Genomic DNA, 8,772 nt, shown 5'->3' on the forward strand with positions numbered 1-8,772 from the left:
TTTATACAGAAAATAAGGCACAGGCCAAGAATCATAGAAAGTGCCTCTTTAAGCATAACAGTCATGCCCTCTGAAAAATGATCAAAGCTCACTCTTTAATCGTCAACATTCACATTTTCAGAATTAGTTCGTTTAACCACTTAAGCCCTATACTCTTCGTTGTACGACAAATTACGAAAATAGCCAACCTACAAGCTCACAGCGTGTCATAATGATGCAATGCTTTGTAGTCTTGTATCTGCTATCTTGCCAGAAGAGTCACAAAAGCGACAAGGTCTGATTGATATTTAAGCAGGGGGATGGTTTCAGGAAGAACAATAGGGAAATAAAAGGGGATGGATCTATAGGCAACTTAACACATCCGAAATAGTATAAAATATAGATGTCTCCTTCAGCCAGTGTTGCCATGTCTGCTTATTATAAGCTAACTTTGGCTAATAGTTTTTCTGTAAAGTCACTATATAGTCACAATATAGTTGCTGGTTGTGTTTTTGCGTGCTTGTTTTTAAAGTGTACAGTAGTTGCTTATTTGGGCTTGCTTCCTAATGTTGTTTAAACCAGTGGTTCCCACATTTCACGGACATAAATCTGAAAACATTTTGTGCCAGGGACCCCCATCAGGGGCACCATCAGGCTCTCAAGTGCTGGGACTAGATTGTAAATATTAAAGTGGGACAGTGGAAACAGGTCAATAATGGCATGCCCAAAATAACGACTACAGGTTGAAAGTGGTTAAAATTGAATTAATCTATTTGACTAGTTACTATTACTAGGAGAGGTCTATAAATGTATAAACTTATGAACGGAATTATTAAAAATATAATTAAAGGCCTGTGTAAAATAATTATGGTGTACATTTGTACAACTGTAATACACATACTGTACGTATGCTGTATTTCAAAAGGTGTGTTGACAATTTCTAAACTAAAGTTGTATATGATGGCTGGAAATGAGGGAACAGAGGTTTTGAATGAACTCCAAATCAAAGATCCAAAGATTTTTGATAATTTAGCAAAATGTTGACTACAGATTCTTTCATCCAGTTTATCTTGGATTTTAAACATTTCAGAATCCCAATTGAGCCAACCACAGGAGCAGCCTAGCTAGGAAAAGTCAACCCTTACCACCCAGAGAATGTGTGATCCAATTCCACTGACACAACAAAATAAATACTTGTCAAATTAATCATAGTTCTGAAATTTCAACATGTTGTATGATCATTACTGGTACAGCTGTCACCAAGCTGGCCTGCATCTGCTATATTTGCTGACCCTGTTACCTATACATGGTTTTGCATTAACAGGACATCCTTTAATGTTGTATCTTGTTTTGCAAAACGTTGTTTTGGGGGAGAAAAGAAAAAGTTTTATTTTCATTATTATAGGTTATTTGTGTGATTGCAGTTGATATTTATCACCACTATAAAAGAAAACATAAGCACGTTCAATCTATTTTGGGCATGCCATTCATTATGGGTGTCAAATTATATAAAATAATATGAAAATAACCGATCTAGCAGCATTACACCGGCATCCAACTAAGTATTAAATAGGGCTAAAAAAACAAACAAGTAGCATCTTCTCTGCGGTAATCTATAACAACAATCTCTAATCCTCCAAGGATGTTATTCCTTACTGCTAAACTAATTAAGATCAGGCACTCTGTAGTTTCCTGTGCCAGAAAGCATAGTAGGATGCGGGCAGCGGGTGCCGTGCATTTCACAGGAGCTGAATTTGTGTGTCCTGGCCTCAGAACAGCCATCTAGCAGTGCTCACACAGTATATTTTCGTCTGTTGACCATCCAAGATGTACTTAAAGGACACACACTTAGCTGTAGACATTTCTCTCAAAAAGAAAAAAGTGAGACTCCCTTTCTGGCCCTTGTTGATGCCCACTTGGCGTGCCATGTTCCTGTTGGTGCCATAATTGCTAAGTACTCCTCCATATATTTGCATTATTATGATTTGAGCTTTTACAGTTTTGTTTGGCCATTGAACACAGAAAACACTGGACTTACTGAACTCCAGACTGTATATGTGTGCTTCCATGTCATTAATAAAATAAAACACAATTTAAAAAAATGTTGACCCTTCATCTCTTCAAATTTGGATGTTATTATCTAACTCACAGTGACCAGTAAAGATAGGCTACACTATTGCCTTTGCAGCTTCAATGCTGTAGATCCTTCATGCACTGTGTAATTCAAAAGATCAATCATGGAGCCTATGTGCATAGCTGAGCAGAGTGTGTGCCAGCAAGCTACTGTGAGCCAAACACAATGACCACCTCTGCCCGAAACAGAAATCTATCCACTGTCCCCAAGCACACACGCTGGCTCCCCAACCTTAGGGCCCTCTGAAACTTGTTGCAACTCTATACTGTAACAATTAAGGAAATTTCATTCTGCCAACAAAACCACCCTGCAAAGTGAACATTTTCTTATTTTACTGACAACGATACCGTGTGACAAAATCTCAGTTGAGAGCTTTGGCTCACTGGAGATTTGAAAACCACCAAAGTTGATACAAATAGCTACATCTCATACATGGTTTATCACCAGATAATCTTGCTGTCTGTGCTTCACAAGGCTTTAACGAATGGCCAGTGGCTCTGGATGAACAGAGAGGGTAACCTCACGCAGGTGACTGCCAGACTCTTGAGTTAACAGGAAAGAAATATTTCCGTGCTTAACTTGGCTGAGGCTCCTCAACAGACCTGCCTCGGCTCAGTTTTTCTGTTCGCATGGATGAACACTGGTACCGGACCGGTATGGGAAGAGCCAAAGATTTCTCAAAGGCCTCCTGTGATGCTTCTCCTCCTGGATGCCTGTGTTGTGAGATCACAGCCCACTCGTACAAGCATGTCACCACTCAGCAGTAGAATATCTAGTATTCAATGACAGGCAGACAATCAACTGAGACTCACCAGCACTGTCACAGTGGCAGATTGATGAACATGCCAGCAACTCATTGCATTCATTTCAGTAGTGCTACAGTACAGTTTGTAGTCCTAAAACCCGGAAGTAAGTTCGCACTGGGTTACCTCGCCAGATTTCCAAATGCTTTTTCCCTCCATTGGGTTTTCGATTAATGTGGAAAATAAAGTCTGTGGTTAACATAAGAGCCTAAGAGAGCTTCACATCTTGTTCTCTGACATAAATTACACTTGTGAACCCATGAACCATGAATTCTGAAGTTTGTGTGGTTCGACTATCATAAAAAAGTGTGTCGATTTGTGGAGATTATCTTGTTGAACAAAATGTGTTAATATAATAAGCCCAAGTTTGCCACAGGGCTTGTTTTCTTAATTTATCCGAAACTCAGCACAGAACTTCCATTGTAAATCTGCAGGAACCTGTATGGTAGGAGAAACATCCAGATTGGCCTACAGAAATATGTTATCCAGGTAGAACTTGATTAAACAACAAAACCAAAAAAAGGATGGTGATCATATCTATCAGAGCTGACAAGAGGCTTCTTTATCCCACAGATATTTTCTGAAATGTCCTAATTCAGGGGTTTTCAACAGGTGGTCCATGAACCACTGGTGGTCTGTGAAGGTATTGCATGATGTGGTCCCTGACCATGCATTTAGTAATGTAGTCGTTTCATTGTCATTCATTCATTCATTCATTCATTCATTCATTCATTCATTCATTCATTATTTTCTTCCACAGAGCAGTGCAATAAATGGCCTGGTGACCTATAATGACACGTCAAGTTGGATGTCAAGAAAGTTCTCAAAGTGAGTTAGAATATCTAGTATGGAAAATGGTTCATTTATATAGTGCTTTTTGTTTTAATCCAAAGCGCTTTACATAGATTGTGCATTACATTCACCCATTCACACACACATTCATACACCGGCGATGACGGAGGAAACAATGCAAGGAACCAACCTGTACATTGGGGGCAAGGACACAAGGACACAAGGACACTTCGACACTAACTCTGGGGGAGCCCGGGATTCACGTTTTCCCCAGCCGTTCTACTGGCCATTGGAATTGTACTGGCTATTGTAAAAGCTGGTGTTTTTAGGGTATGTAGTGTTTGTTTTTAATAGACCCCTGAGTCTACACAAATAAAGTTGATTGATATTTAATTTAGCATATCATTGCTGTCAGGAGGAAACCACCTAACTCCATTTTTGAGGGTTTTGATTTTGATTTTCTTTTCTTTTTTGCATAAATCAGTGCTATTGAAAATATTGAACCAATGAAAAGCAGTAAAAAGCGCTTCGATCAAAACCTCTTAACTCCATCCTCAAACTGTCTGCTAAAGCAAGTACCGGTAACTCCACCACCTCTCCCCCTCTCATGGAAGTAATTGACAATGTATAAATTTAAGTCACAACACCATCTTTGATGGGGCAGTATTGCTTTGTTTTCAAAATATAGGGTTTCTTCATTTCCTGAAAAATGCATATTTTTCATTTCCTGAAAAATGAACATTTTGGAGTCAGGTGGTTTCTTCCCGACAGCAGAGATATTCAGTATGCATGATTAATCATGGTCGTCCCTGCATGGTTCACAATCAGTTGAAAACCTCTGTCCTAATTGAGGGAAATTAGGCCTTTTCGGTTTCAAGTGTTTGGCCAGTCACCAGTGAGATAATGACTATATATTACTCTAACGCAGGGATACTCAAATAGATTTACCTGTGGGCCACATTACAAAAATGGCAAGGGGCCAGGGGCCAGTAGATAAAATTACGACATTAATGATACTTGATAACTTCTCTCTTTCAATTGCTTTATTTTCGCAAAATGTATCAAAGTACAATGTGCATGCACACAATATGTAAATAAATAAATGTGTTACATTTTCTTGCATAAACACAAAGAGCTGTTTCCATAACTGCACAAATTATTGCACATAACATGAGTAGCTGTTATAATAACATAATAACATAACATGTCTGTCAATGAGTAGCTGTCTTACTGTCTGCCTGTCTATGAGTAGCTGTCTGCCTGCCTGTCTATGAGTAGCTGTCTGTCTGCCTGCCTGCCTGTCCAATTGTCCATGAGTAGCTGTCTGTCTGCCTGTCTGAGTAGCTGTCTGCCTGCCTGCCTAATTGTCCATGAGTAGCTGTCTGTCTGCCTGTCTATGAGTAGCTGTCTGCCTGCCTGCCTAATTGTCCATGAGTAGCTGTCTGTCTGCCTGTCTATGAGTAGCTGTCTGCCTTCCTGCCTGTCCAATTGTCCATGAGTAGCTGTCTGTCTGTCTATGAGTAGCTGTCTGCCTGCCTGCCCAATTGTCTAGGAGTAGCTGTCTGTCTGTCTATGAGTAGCTGTCTGCCTTCCTGCCTGTCCAATTGTCCATGAGTAGCTGTCTGTCTGTCTATGAGTAGCTGTCTGCCTTCCTGCCTGTCCAATTGTCCATGAGTAGCTGTCTGCCTGCCTGTCCAATTCTCCATGAGTAGCTGTCTGTCTGCCTGTCTATGAGTAGCTGTCTGACTGCCTGCCTGTCCAATTCTCCATGAGTAGCTGTCTGTCTGTCTGTCTGTCTGCCTGTCTATGAGTAGCTGTCTGCCTGCCTGCCAGCCAGCAAGTTGGTTAACAGAAAATAAATTGTTATGGCTGAGTAAAATAAAATACAATAAACACAATTTGCCTGAAAATAGATTACCCAGCTATGACCTTTTTCATGAAAAAAAATGAGTAGTGATATGGCTGACTGAGTAAAATAAAACAATCTACCTGAAAATAGATAGCTATAAGTGAAGAGCAATTTACGCAATTTCCGCAATTACCATTTCCGCAATTTCCACAATTTCCATTTCCGCAATTTCCTCAATTTCCATTTCCGCAATTTCCATTTCAACCATTTCCGCAATTTCCGCAATTACCATTTCCGCAATTTCCGCAATTTCCATTTCCGCAATTTCCGCAATTACAATTTCCGCAATTTCCGCAATTTCCATTTCCGCTATTTCCGCAATTTCCATTTCCATTTCCAACTATTAATGGCAGCTGGGTTTCATCATTCAAATAAAATAGAATTCTGTCCGTTTAGCTATAAAATTATGTCAGGGAATAGGGATACAGAGTATATGTCTTTCATTTGCATTGCATCTCCCCCCCCCCCCCCCCAAGCTTTTATTTTCGTTCGAGTAATAGTACAACTCTAATATTATTACTTATAATAATGTAATTAAAGATAACTTCATTCAGATTTATTTATTTTTATTTCATTTTCCAGATTTATTTTTAGATTTTCATTGGTGGGCCAGTCATAATGGTCCCGCAGGCCTGATGTGGCCCGCGGGCCTGAGGTTGAGTATCACTGCTCTAACGTGTGTGACTCTATTAGTTGTACACATATCCTAAAAACTGCTAGTAGTAGAATAGGCACTTTACTTGATAATGATCTTATTTATGCAATCCTGAAAGCTGAAACCTTTGGCTCGATCAGTCTCACTGCTTGGGTGGACTTGGCCTCATCTTCATCAGAAAGGTAGATCAGGGGGCGCCTGCTGGCCTAGTGGTCCACCAGGCGCATGCCACATAGAGGCTCTGGCCTGAGTGAGTCCCGTTCATGACGACCTTTGGTGCATGTCTCCCCCCTTCTCTCTCTCTCTCTTTCCTGTCTGTCTTCACTGTAACTATCAATAAAGGCACAAAAGCCAAAAACAAACCTTTAAAAAAATTAAGTTAGATCAATATCGGCAGGGGACTAGGAGCTTTCATCTGTAAATGTCACCTTTATGTTTACTGTCCACACGGACATTGGCCCAAAAGGGTCAAGCATTGTGTAGTATTAACTCGTAATTTTGGGCAGTAAAACGCCAAGGGCCTATCGATGCTCTGAAGCCTCACAGCGTGGCTCATACGTGCCAGCGGTAAAGGACAAATGTGCCAAAGTCTACTGGGTTTGGCTCTTTTCTCACCCCCTGGCTTCCAACGCCGATGTATCCAGCTGAGGTACAATAATTTGACACCTCTTAAGCAGCAGGACCTTTAGCGTGACAACCACCGCTTTGTTTTATATTCCTGCCTATTTTGAACGCAATAAAAAATTACAGTCAGCAACATCCAAACTGTGTTTTTATCCACTTTGGACATTTGCCCCCACGCCCCTCACCACCACCCCCTTCAATCTCCTTTATCCCTCCCTTTCCTATGTGGGATTTAACATACACTTTGTGGTAACCTTGCTAAGTTATCAATTTTTTCTACGTTCTCCTACACTGAATAAAGGCTTGTTTCTCTGTGTGCTGGCTTGTTAAGACTTCAAGGACAGCTACTTCCATCTGGTATTAAGTGTTCCTTCTGCCAGTGTCGGGTTAACTGACACTCCTGCACTTAAACTAATGGCAGCGAACAGTCATCTCCCATGAGGTGCTCACCTTGGAAAAAATCACCCGGCTCCCTCATCCCCAATCATACTGGTGCTCTCGCCACCCACTGAATGAAACCATGGGCATGAAAAGAGGGATTGTTTCACAATTCAGGCGTACATAACGGCAAATGAAAACATGTAATACGCATGTCCTCTCTTGGACTTGCCCTCCCCCAGACTTTGGTAACTGGGAGGGGTAAAACATCATATAAATATTAAAAACACTGAATCAGCAGATCATCTATCTTAAGAAAACATCTTCATAAAGAAAGAAACATTTGACTGATTACATACAGAGCAGTCTCGGGTCCTGTTTTTAGTGAAATATTAAAGATCCAAGTGCACTTTTGGGGAAAGTTTCTACGCATGACATTACACTTTAACCATGATGCTATCAATTTTATAAATTGGCCTCTTTGTTGCTTTGTTGTTCAGCATAAATGAAAGACAGATTTCACCAACAAGTTTAAATCTGTTTCCATCTAATTTAATGATGTTATGTTTGGTTTAAGTTCCACGTGCCTTTCTTTAGTCATATTAATCTTTATAGAGGTAATTCCAAAAATGTATGACTTGGAGTCAAAAGCATGTGTTTATTTGAAAAGGTTTGTTGGACAACATATTTATGTTGGTAACAAAAGGGAACATGGCCATGTCTTTAGCTTGTGAAAACAATTAAGCCTTGAAACAAAAAACAACACCCCATATATTTATATGAGGACATCAACAAAAGTCCAACAATCCACACTTGTGTCATCAAGGGACATTTCACTCATAACCCAAAATATCAAAATAGCAATCGCATTCCTTCTAGAGGTTTCCATTATAAAAAGAAAGAAAAAAGAATAAGAAACAGCATTTCTGGCACTCTTTGGGAGACAATTTGTCTGTCTTCCGCATTGCTGTTACTATTCAGTTAACCACTATGTATTGCTCACCACAGGGGTCTATTGTGTCCCCTCCTTTTTTTCCTCTACACCAAATCTCTTTGCCCGAAAATTGTAGATCTACAAGCTCACAATGCATGGCACCTTGCAAGCTTGTATCTGCGATTTCTTTGCTGAACAGAACAGGGACGTCATAGGGGTCGTGTGCATCTTCTCCAGTTGAGTGGAGCATCACTATACAGGCACTGGACTGCAGCATCACGAGTCACGACCCGTCCTCCTCTGAACCGCCTTCTCAATGGAAACCTAAACAGCTTTTTAAGAATGAAGAGGTTTTTCAAGTTTGTTGCTAAATATAGGCCAGCCCAGTGGGAGGCGGCTGCAGGTTCCAGAGCCATTTTCAACAAAGATGAGCCCCAGGTCTTGCCCAGGACCCGGCGGGTGGCGACTGCCGGTGGTCCGCCTTTCTCTTATGCACCGGCTCTTAAGTAAACACTGCAATCCTGCGGTCAACTACAGCATGGCAACGAGCAAAAGGACTCACTG

The sequence above is a fragment of the Protomyctophum bolini genome, assembly GCF_963924005.1.
Source record: "Protomyctophum bolini genome assembly, chromosome: 4".
NCBI lineage: Eukaryota > Metazoa > Chordata > Actinopteri > Myctophiformes > Myctophidae > Protomyctophum > Protomyctophum bolini.